General features: G+C 34.9%; 1 pseudogene; it reads right to left on the bottom strand.

Moving 5' to 3' along the window:
- Nucleotides 1–6440: 6440 nt before the first annotated feature.
- Nucleotides 6441–7003, bottom strand: LOC127205958 (ran guanine nucleotide release factor-like; annotated as a pseudogene).
- Nucleotides 7004–8615: the final 1612 nt, after the last annotated feature.

Below are 8615 nucleotides of genomic sequence, written 5' to 3'. Positions count from 1 at the left end.
GGTAGTCTTTCTATGGATTCTAGGTGAAGGAAAATGACAAGTCTGCTTTACTGGACTTGTGGCCAGATATAGTCATCTGGGGTTAGGAGTTAGGTGCTCAAAGTGCTAAGAACAAAGGACCATAAAGACTCAGGTCAGAATGGGGTATCTGTATCAATCCCTCCCCAACAACTTTCTCCAAAACATTAGGGAACATAGCAGAAGTACAGACACGAGAAAAGAGCTGCAATGACATGTATTATGATACTCCTAATGCACATGACATGCCTATTGCACTCTTGAATTCATCACAAATGTAGTAACCTGCACATGAACAACCAAAATTCTAGTATGGTTAGAAGAAGAGCTCATGAGACACTGTCATTAATAGGAGAGCTAGTTGTAGCTGATAGGTACCCAGAGAGAAAGAACCATAATTCCTTAGAACTGTAGTCCCACTATCCACTGGATATTTAAAAACAAAACAAAATACACCAAGTTAGAAGGGAGGCATATTAGCATGGACCAAGAGAGAATTAAAAGGACAATATTTGGAGTAATTTGATCATAATTCATTGCTTACATGTATGCAATTATCAGTGAATAATTTTTAATTTAAAAAATTTTATACAAGTTTTTTGTATTATTGAAATAATTTTCATAAACAAACTTGAGTTGCAAGAAGGAGTAATGATCTTCAGGTGCAAAAATAGAAGTTCCTGTGAAACAGAGTGTTCTTGTTTTTGTTTGTTTATTTGGTTGGTTTTCGTCATGTGTGTGTGCATGCCTCTGTGTGTGTGTGTGTGTGTGTGTGTGTGTGTGTGTGTGTGTGTACTTTAACCTAAGCCAAAGAGAACAAAACAGTTCAGAAGGGATATTAGGCAGAGATTTAGGTCAATGTAGATGCCCTCTGTGTTTACCAGATAGTCATGAAGAAAATAGCCTGAATGCCTTAACAATACACAATAAAAGACCACGATTAATGAAGTTCGGGTTGTGAATAGGATATTAATGACTACTTTCAAAAGTATATGTTAATGATGATAAAGAATTAGAAAGAATAAAGAGAATAAGTAAAAAAGTATATTTGGATCAGAGTTTAAAATGTAAAAAAAAAAATATTCTGAGAAAAAATATCTCATCTTGTTCAAATTTGAATAGATTTTTATACATATTATATTTCCCTGAGGATTAATTTGTAGGTTTACCCAAATATGTAAAACTGAAGAGAAGGTGAAAATACATGTTTATTTGGTTCAAAATTAAAAGTTCAGATATAGTTAAAGGATGTGGGCTTATTTCTTAATATCTGATAGTAGTGAAAACTATTTATTACATATTTTAAAGAAGCATCAACTTTTTGAGGTTGGAAATTAATATCAGTCTAACAAGAGCATTTATCGCAAGACTGGCACTGTTTAGACTCAATATCACCAGGGAATGATTCATTACGGTTTTTATGGTATTTAATGATTTAATTTTTTTCATTTTAAATGTCAGTGTATAGATGAACACAATATTCTTAAAAGGGAAGATGAAATAACTTACTGTCCTATGAGAAATAATTTAATGGATTTTAGCCATCTGAATAAAATTTACATACACAAATAATAAACAATTATTACTAGTTTACTAATAAAGATGCATCCATAAAATGGGTTCCTAGCCTCTTGTCCTCAAGTAGTTCCTTCAGAGTAGCAATGAAAACTTAAACTTGGGTATCACTTAAAGATTGAAGTAACATGGGCTGGTAGATTCTCAGCACAAGAGTTAGCTACAGAGGTCACTAATAACAATCCTTGTGGTGAGATTTCTTCCAATCAGGAAGCACTTAACAATGGAGCACAGACACTCGCCAAATTTAATAATGCTGATAGTTTTGAATGATTGCTTGTTTCTATCAGAGATGGCATCTTTAAGTGACATTTACAAAAAGCAACAAGAAAATGATTTCAGATGAATTATGGTCTTTATTAAGTTTCAAGATATAAACATTTTAAGGGAGTTTGTGGAATGGAATTGCAATCAATAGCACCTCCTCGCTTATCAGTAAGTAAATTATTAATAAGACAATAAAATAACAGATAATTCATTAAATTTAAGTGGAGACTTTTTATCTCATTAACATTTTAAGATATCTTTAAAATAATCCAGTCCTTTAGTTCCATTAGGCACTGTTTACGTAGTTGAGTAATAAAACCTACCATGATGGAAAATATGATTTATAGTCTCTACCTTTGACTTTGTAGGATTAGAAAAATTTGTCAAACATTAGGATGGGAAAGGTTTTATGAGGAAACAGAAAACATCCCTTTCATCAAAAAGAATTGGGAAGAGCTGTGCTTTGCACTAATTCAAATGCAGTGTGAATTCCCCAAGCTATCGCCACATGGCAGAAGGGCTACACCTCTTAGTCCATAACCCTTTTGTTTTAATTGGCATAAGAGCAATATGCCACTAGGATAATAACTACACTAAAGTAACAACTACACAGCTTGTAAGAAACAAAAAATGTGCCTAAAAATCATCATTGCAAAGAATCGTATTCAACTAGTCTAATCTGAATAATTGTCTATATGTGCTTATAATCAAATTCAGTAAATTTCCAGCTCATTCAATTAAACTGTACCTCACTAATTCTATCAAGAGTGAAAAAAGTCAGCTTGCAAAATTTTATGTGACCCCAATTGAATCAGTTTAAAAAAAAAATACACCGAAATTAAAGCATCTAAGGGATTGACCTTAGAAAACCTCCTTATAGATTAAATTATCTCTCCTAATTGTTTACTTGCTGCTTAATTTCCTTACATTTTCTTTTATTTCTAATCAGTTAGCTCACCTTTGTCACAACATTTTCTTACAGGTTGTGGGAAAAATGAGAAGAAACTTTTATCATAATGATATGCTATTGACTCTGTGTCTAAAGTCATTGTAATTCTGGGAGTTGTGCTGAGGTTTAGTAATGTTTGCTGGAATTTTAGTCTGTGTGAGCTAAGTACTTCTGTTATATGGAGTAAAAAAATCACCATCTGCATGAAAATAGGTGTGTTCCATTCCTCACCTGGAGCTCAATTCCTGAGGGGAGATCAAGCTCCTTCAATGCATTTCAATACCCACTCTGCCTCTCTGTTTTCCCAGGTGGTAGTTATGTGATCTACCCATGCACCAGTGGGTTGAGACAGTTGAGAAAATCCAGTGAGTAAATAGACATGCCTGAAATAATGAGCATGCATCCTGTAAGCCGCTCTCGAATTCCAAGCTCATCACTTTGTGGTTACATTGTGTAAAGCAAGCCAAGATACTCCCTCTCTCCTCCACACTCGCTTTTCTAGACTCCTTCCTTTTTTTCCAAGGACCTTTCCAGTTTTAAAATAAAGAGAAAGTAATGTTAGCTTTTAAATATAGCCTCTATTGCTCCAAATTAGTGTGCAAGAACTGTAATAAATTGACAGATTATAAAACTTGGGAGCACGCCTCTGTAATCTCCATCACTAGGGACCTGAGGTTCATTCTGAGGAGAATTTATCTCAAAAACAATCAAACAAATCAAAGACCAACCAACCAAACAAACAAACAAAAACACCGAGAAATGAAGATAATTATATATTTTATGTGCCATTCATTTTTTAAGCACCAATATTTTATTAGCATATTTTGAAAAACTGATTACTAGTATAATCCATTCATGTTTTCACAATCTAGACATCTGGTCCCTTGGAATTTCCCTCATTATATTTCTTTAACATATACATTTATATTATTACACAAATATATAAAATAAACTACATACAGCAAGAAGAACCATGAAACAATCAGGAATCATCCAGAAAGAAACGTGTGGTATACACTCACTTATAAATAGAAATTAGCCCAACATACATGTTCTTTGAGAGACTTATCCAGTGGGGTATTGGGACAGATACTTGGACTTGAAACAGGATTCTGGGCAGCAGTGAGATTTTGTGTCACTCTTATTTGATTGAAAATAAGTAAGTTAAAAGACAGTAAAACCATTCAAATGCCATATATAAACATACTCTCCAAATTGGTCTCCATACAAATTTCCATTTGAAAGCAGAAAAAACAAAATCATACAGACGCAGAGCTGTGTCATGTGTTATCAGGAACATGCTTAAAGGGCAGCTTTCTCCCTTGGTTTTTTGGTAGCGTGGCCTTTCTTATATAACATTAAGCTACATTTCTTGAGCCTGTGCTTCTATGAATCGTTAACATGTTTCTGTTGCCCTCTCTGCGTCTGATTACCCCCATTTCAGCTCATTTTACAGAAGCCATAGAGGGTCCCGCTGGCTTCTATTTTCTGCACATGTGCAGCTCAGTAGAACTGCACTATGATGAATATTGCTTCAATGTTACTGGACCAGTTTTATTCAAGGACTGTCTCTGGTGGCAGTGTTTCTATCATTGATGTTCAGCTGTGCTCAGAGGTAGGTTGATGAAAGAAACTCTGAAGCCATCTATCTTCTGGATTATAAGAAGTTTCCGGAATGCTCAAGCCATGCTTATAGTGGCTGCTCAGCACATTTTTGCCTGGAGTCCGGAGTATTAGAATTCTCCTGGAATTCACCACTAAGGTGAAACTTGCTAGTGCTCCCATTTATGTTTAGATTTTGATCCATCCTTTGATTTGCCCTGAACATAATTTTTCTCTGTATTTAGCATGACTCTAAAAGACACTGATGGACTAAAATAGGAACTATATGTTAAGATGTGAATGAGATAAAATTTAGCAAAATTTAAGTAGTTTTATTGAAATTTACCTCTATACTTCAGTGAAACAATTTTCTCACTGAGTTATTTGATACAGTTTAGGAGATTTTATTTTCTTAGCAAAGAAAGAGGGTATCTATATCTTTGGAAAGTTTAAAAGTTGGGTAATACATCAAGTGACTTTCTAGTTTTAAAAATTAAAAGTTGTGAAAAAGCAAGGAGATCTGTTTAGTTGCTTATTTACTCCAAAACATAAAAGATAATATGGAACAACATCACAACTTATGCTTAAGAGGTACCTGTGTGTTTCTGTGTGTGTACATGGGAATAACATGTGTTTGCATAGTTTGTTGTATGTATATTTGATATATGTATGCATATTTATGTATGTGTACATGTGTGTGCATAAGTGAACAGGTGAGTTTGTATGTGTCTTATTCAAGATAGGGAATCTAGAAAGATAGCTCATAGATAGATGGATAGATAATTGATGATACATAAATAAATGAAACATCCATGTTTTATATAGACAGCTTCTCAACCATAAGGAGACTGTTTAGGCAGTTTGGCTTGATAGATTTAATAGGATACCATACATGGAATACTCATACCTAATAAAGGCTTCCATTTTATATATCAACAAAGAGAATGTTGCAAGACAGAAGAAGTGTGTTTGTTTGCAAATTGTCTGAATTATGTTTTACTTCATCCTATGGTGACTTCAAGGGTTTTGTTAAATTAGTGGAAATTTCTCATATCTCTGAAGATCGGAGATGTCTGGACATGAGTCAGTGAAAAAGGAGGATGCTCAGGTCTTATGAAGAAAGGCTGGCATTATTTTATTAATGACGATATCATGAACGTTTGGCAAAACATGAGAAGCAATGACAGCTCAGAAAGGTGTGGTGCAGAGGTAAAGTTGAAGAAGAAGGAAGAGACACTGACTGAAATCAAAGTTCACAAGGAGGTGTCCGTCATCATTTTCAGATATGCACATTTACCACTTTATTGCTCATTCTTATTTCAGATAGTTATTATTTTTAATTGGAATACAAAATAATTAAGAGGCCTATCTATCTATCTATCTATCCTTCTATCTATCTATCTATTTATCTATTTATCTATCTTTCTACATATTATATAAAATGATTCTATGTTCATACATGCCCGGATCCACCTTTCTGTACTCTTTTTATTGGTACATTTCTACTCAAGAAATGGCCCTCTTTTTTATTTTCATGTGTTAAATGCACATGTATCATATATGTATGTATATCTGTATTTACCCACACATGTGTATTGATGTATCATTAAATGTAGATTCTGTATATGAGAAAATATAATAGCCAATCTTCCTCCATTGTTTGTTTTCTTTTCCCAATGTCCTCTGTCCTCTATGTAAATAATCTCCCTTCTGTTTTTATACTATATACATATGTGTTATTTCAGAATCTTATTTGTTTGTATGTAAGGAAACATGAAACCTTTGCCCTTCCCCTTGGGCATCACTGCTTTCTTTAACACAATGATCTCTAATTTTACTCCGTTTCTTGACAATGACATATAATTTTACTTTTCTTTTTTCTTTTTTTCTGTTCTTTGTTTATAAAGCAAGTTTATTTTTGCAGAGGAGGTGTCTTGTGTTTATGGCCAGGAAGATGCAGAAAGGAACTCCCCTCCTCAGAAATGGGTCTGTGAGGCCTCAGCAGCAGTATGTTGTGATTCAACCATCTTTACTGGGGACCCAAGATGTTGGGGTCATGGAGAGTCAAACTAGTCACCAGTTGGTGAAAGTTACCCAGGCTCCAGGGTAGACATGGCCGACTTTCAGGGCTAAGAGACATATTGTTAGACGGGGGCTGGTTGAAGATGAGCAACAGATAGGTCTGCAACTATGACAGGCAAAGCCCGGCCTGATGCAGTGTGACTTCCTTTGCTACCTGCACGTTTTCTTTAGCTGCCTGCTGCTTGCAAGAAAGGAACCAGGCATCTTGACAAGAGCCCCTCAGGGAAAAAGTTCTCCAAACAGGAGGCTGCATAGGGAACACGTGCAGGGCCCTAGCCCCCTGCACCCTGCCAATGTCTTCAAAAAGGTATCTTGTGGCTGCTTTGCCTCGCATGTGAGCCTGAAGCTCCAGAAGTTCCATGATCAGACTATGGTTGGTCATGGGATGGCAGAAAACTTATTGGTTATCTGGGACTTCTCAAAAGTCACTTACATCAACGGCCCCAGGTTGCGGGGAGAAATGGCAGAGAAGGTGCCTCCCAATAGTGAACAGTTTCTGGTGGGCTCCATAGATCCAGGACTTGAGTCTGGACATAAGCAAGCTTTTAAAAAAAAACCTCCATGTGCCTTCAAGGCATCACTTGCCCCTGGAGTTCCTGGAGCTGCCACCAACTCCAATTTCACTTTTCTTTATGGTGGAAAAAAAATTGTAGTATATATAAATTTACTTCTTTGTCTAGTGGTGGTCTGCTGGGAATTTTCCATGTATTGATTACTGAGAACGCTGTAGCAGTGAATGGAATGCACAAACATGTCTGTGCTTTGTCACTTACAGTCATTTAGGCATAACACTCAACAGTGGTAGAGCTGATCATACAGTAGTTCTGTTTGGCTTTGCTAAAGAACCTCAATCCTAGTTCCGCAGTTGGTGCATAGTCCTTCCATAGTGTAGAACAGTTGTTTTCCCTACATCCTTACCAAAAGTTGTTACCACTTTTTTGGGTATGTGTGTACGATAAGGGTGAATATGGAATGTCAATGTAGTTTTGTTTAATATTTTCCTGATCTTATTAGTCTTGTCAGTGTTTTTCAATTCTTCTATATGCTATCTGTTATCTTTTCAGACTGTTTCTTTATTGCCAATAACCATTTTAATCACTTATGAGTCAGCTCCTCAACTCGTTAAATTATACATTAAATTTTATTTTAGAAAATCTTGTCTATTCCTATATTTTGAAATTGTTTTGCTGCTCTCTTCAAGACATTTTAGAGTTCATGTTTATAAAAAGATACCTAGTTAAATATGAATTTCTTTTTGTATTATTTTGTATTGATAAAGAAGATCTCCATTCAGACTTCTGCATGCAGATATTCAGTTTTTACCAATGGCATTTGTTTAAGAACTCTTTGTACTCCATTGTATGGCTTAGCACCTCTGAGAAAATTTAGGTGTCTATAGCTGTGCAAGTTTTCTTTTTCCTGAGCCTTTTATTCTATTCAATTGCCTTCAATTCCTTTGTCACATTAAGAGGGAAAAGAAGATAAAGTAGAAATCTGATTTCATTGAAAATCGTTAATTAGATTTCTTACGTATATGTGTATGTCCACATGTTTGTACACATGCATATTCATGTCATGGTAAAAGGTAGAGGTTTGATATCTTTCTCAATCCTTTTTCATCTTATATTTATTTTTGAGGCAAAATATCTCAATGAACCTAGAACTCATTTGACTAAACTGACTGTCCAGCATATAAACATTTACCAAATAAGCTATCTTCTAAACAACTGAATTAGATGTTTTTTAAATGAAATTCAAAAGTAATCATGTGATCTATTGTGTTATAATGACACTAATTTAACATTGACAGAGTTCTTGTATGTCCTCAAATATAATTTCTAGAATAAAAAATCTGTGTTTCATCTCAAGCTCTACATCAATATACTATTGAATGGCTATTCTAATGGCCCACCATGAGTTCTGCTATTATTTTTAATGTTTCATATCCTTTGGAGGTTCTGTGAATGTATACAGTAGCCGTATACTATTGTCTCCTTCCAACTCCCTGTTATCCTTTTCCCATTTTGTTAGCAGCTACATGTCATAATTTTATTTTTTATTAATAATAACCATCAAACTCCAATTACTGCTGCCTTTATGCACATGAGGTTGTGGCCATACC

This window comes from Acomys russatus, chromosome 22 (genome assembly GCF_903995435.1).
Source record: "Acomys russatus chromosome 22, mAcoRus1.1, whole genome shotgun sequence".
In the NCBI taxonomy this organism is placed as follows: domain Eukaryota; kingdom Metazoa; phylum Chordata; class Mammalia; order Rodentia; family Muridae; genus Acomys; species Acomys russatus.
This window is presented reverse-complemented; position numbering and strand designations above follow the sequence as displayed.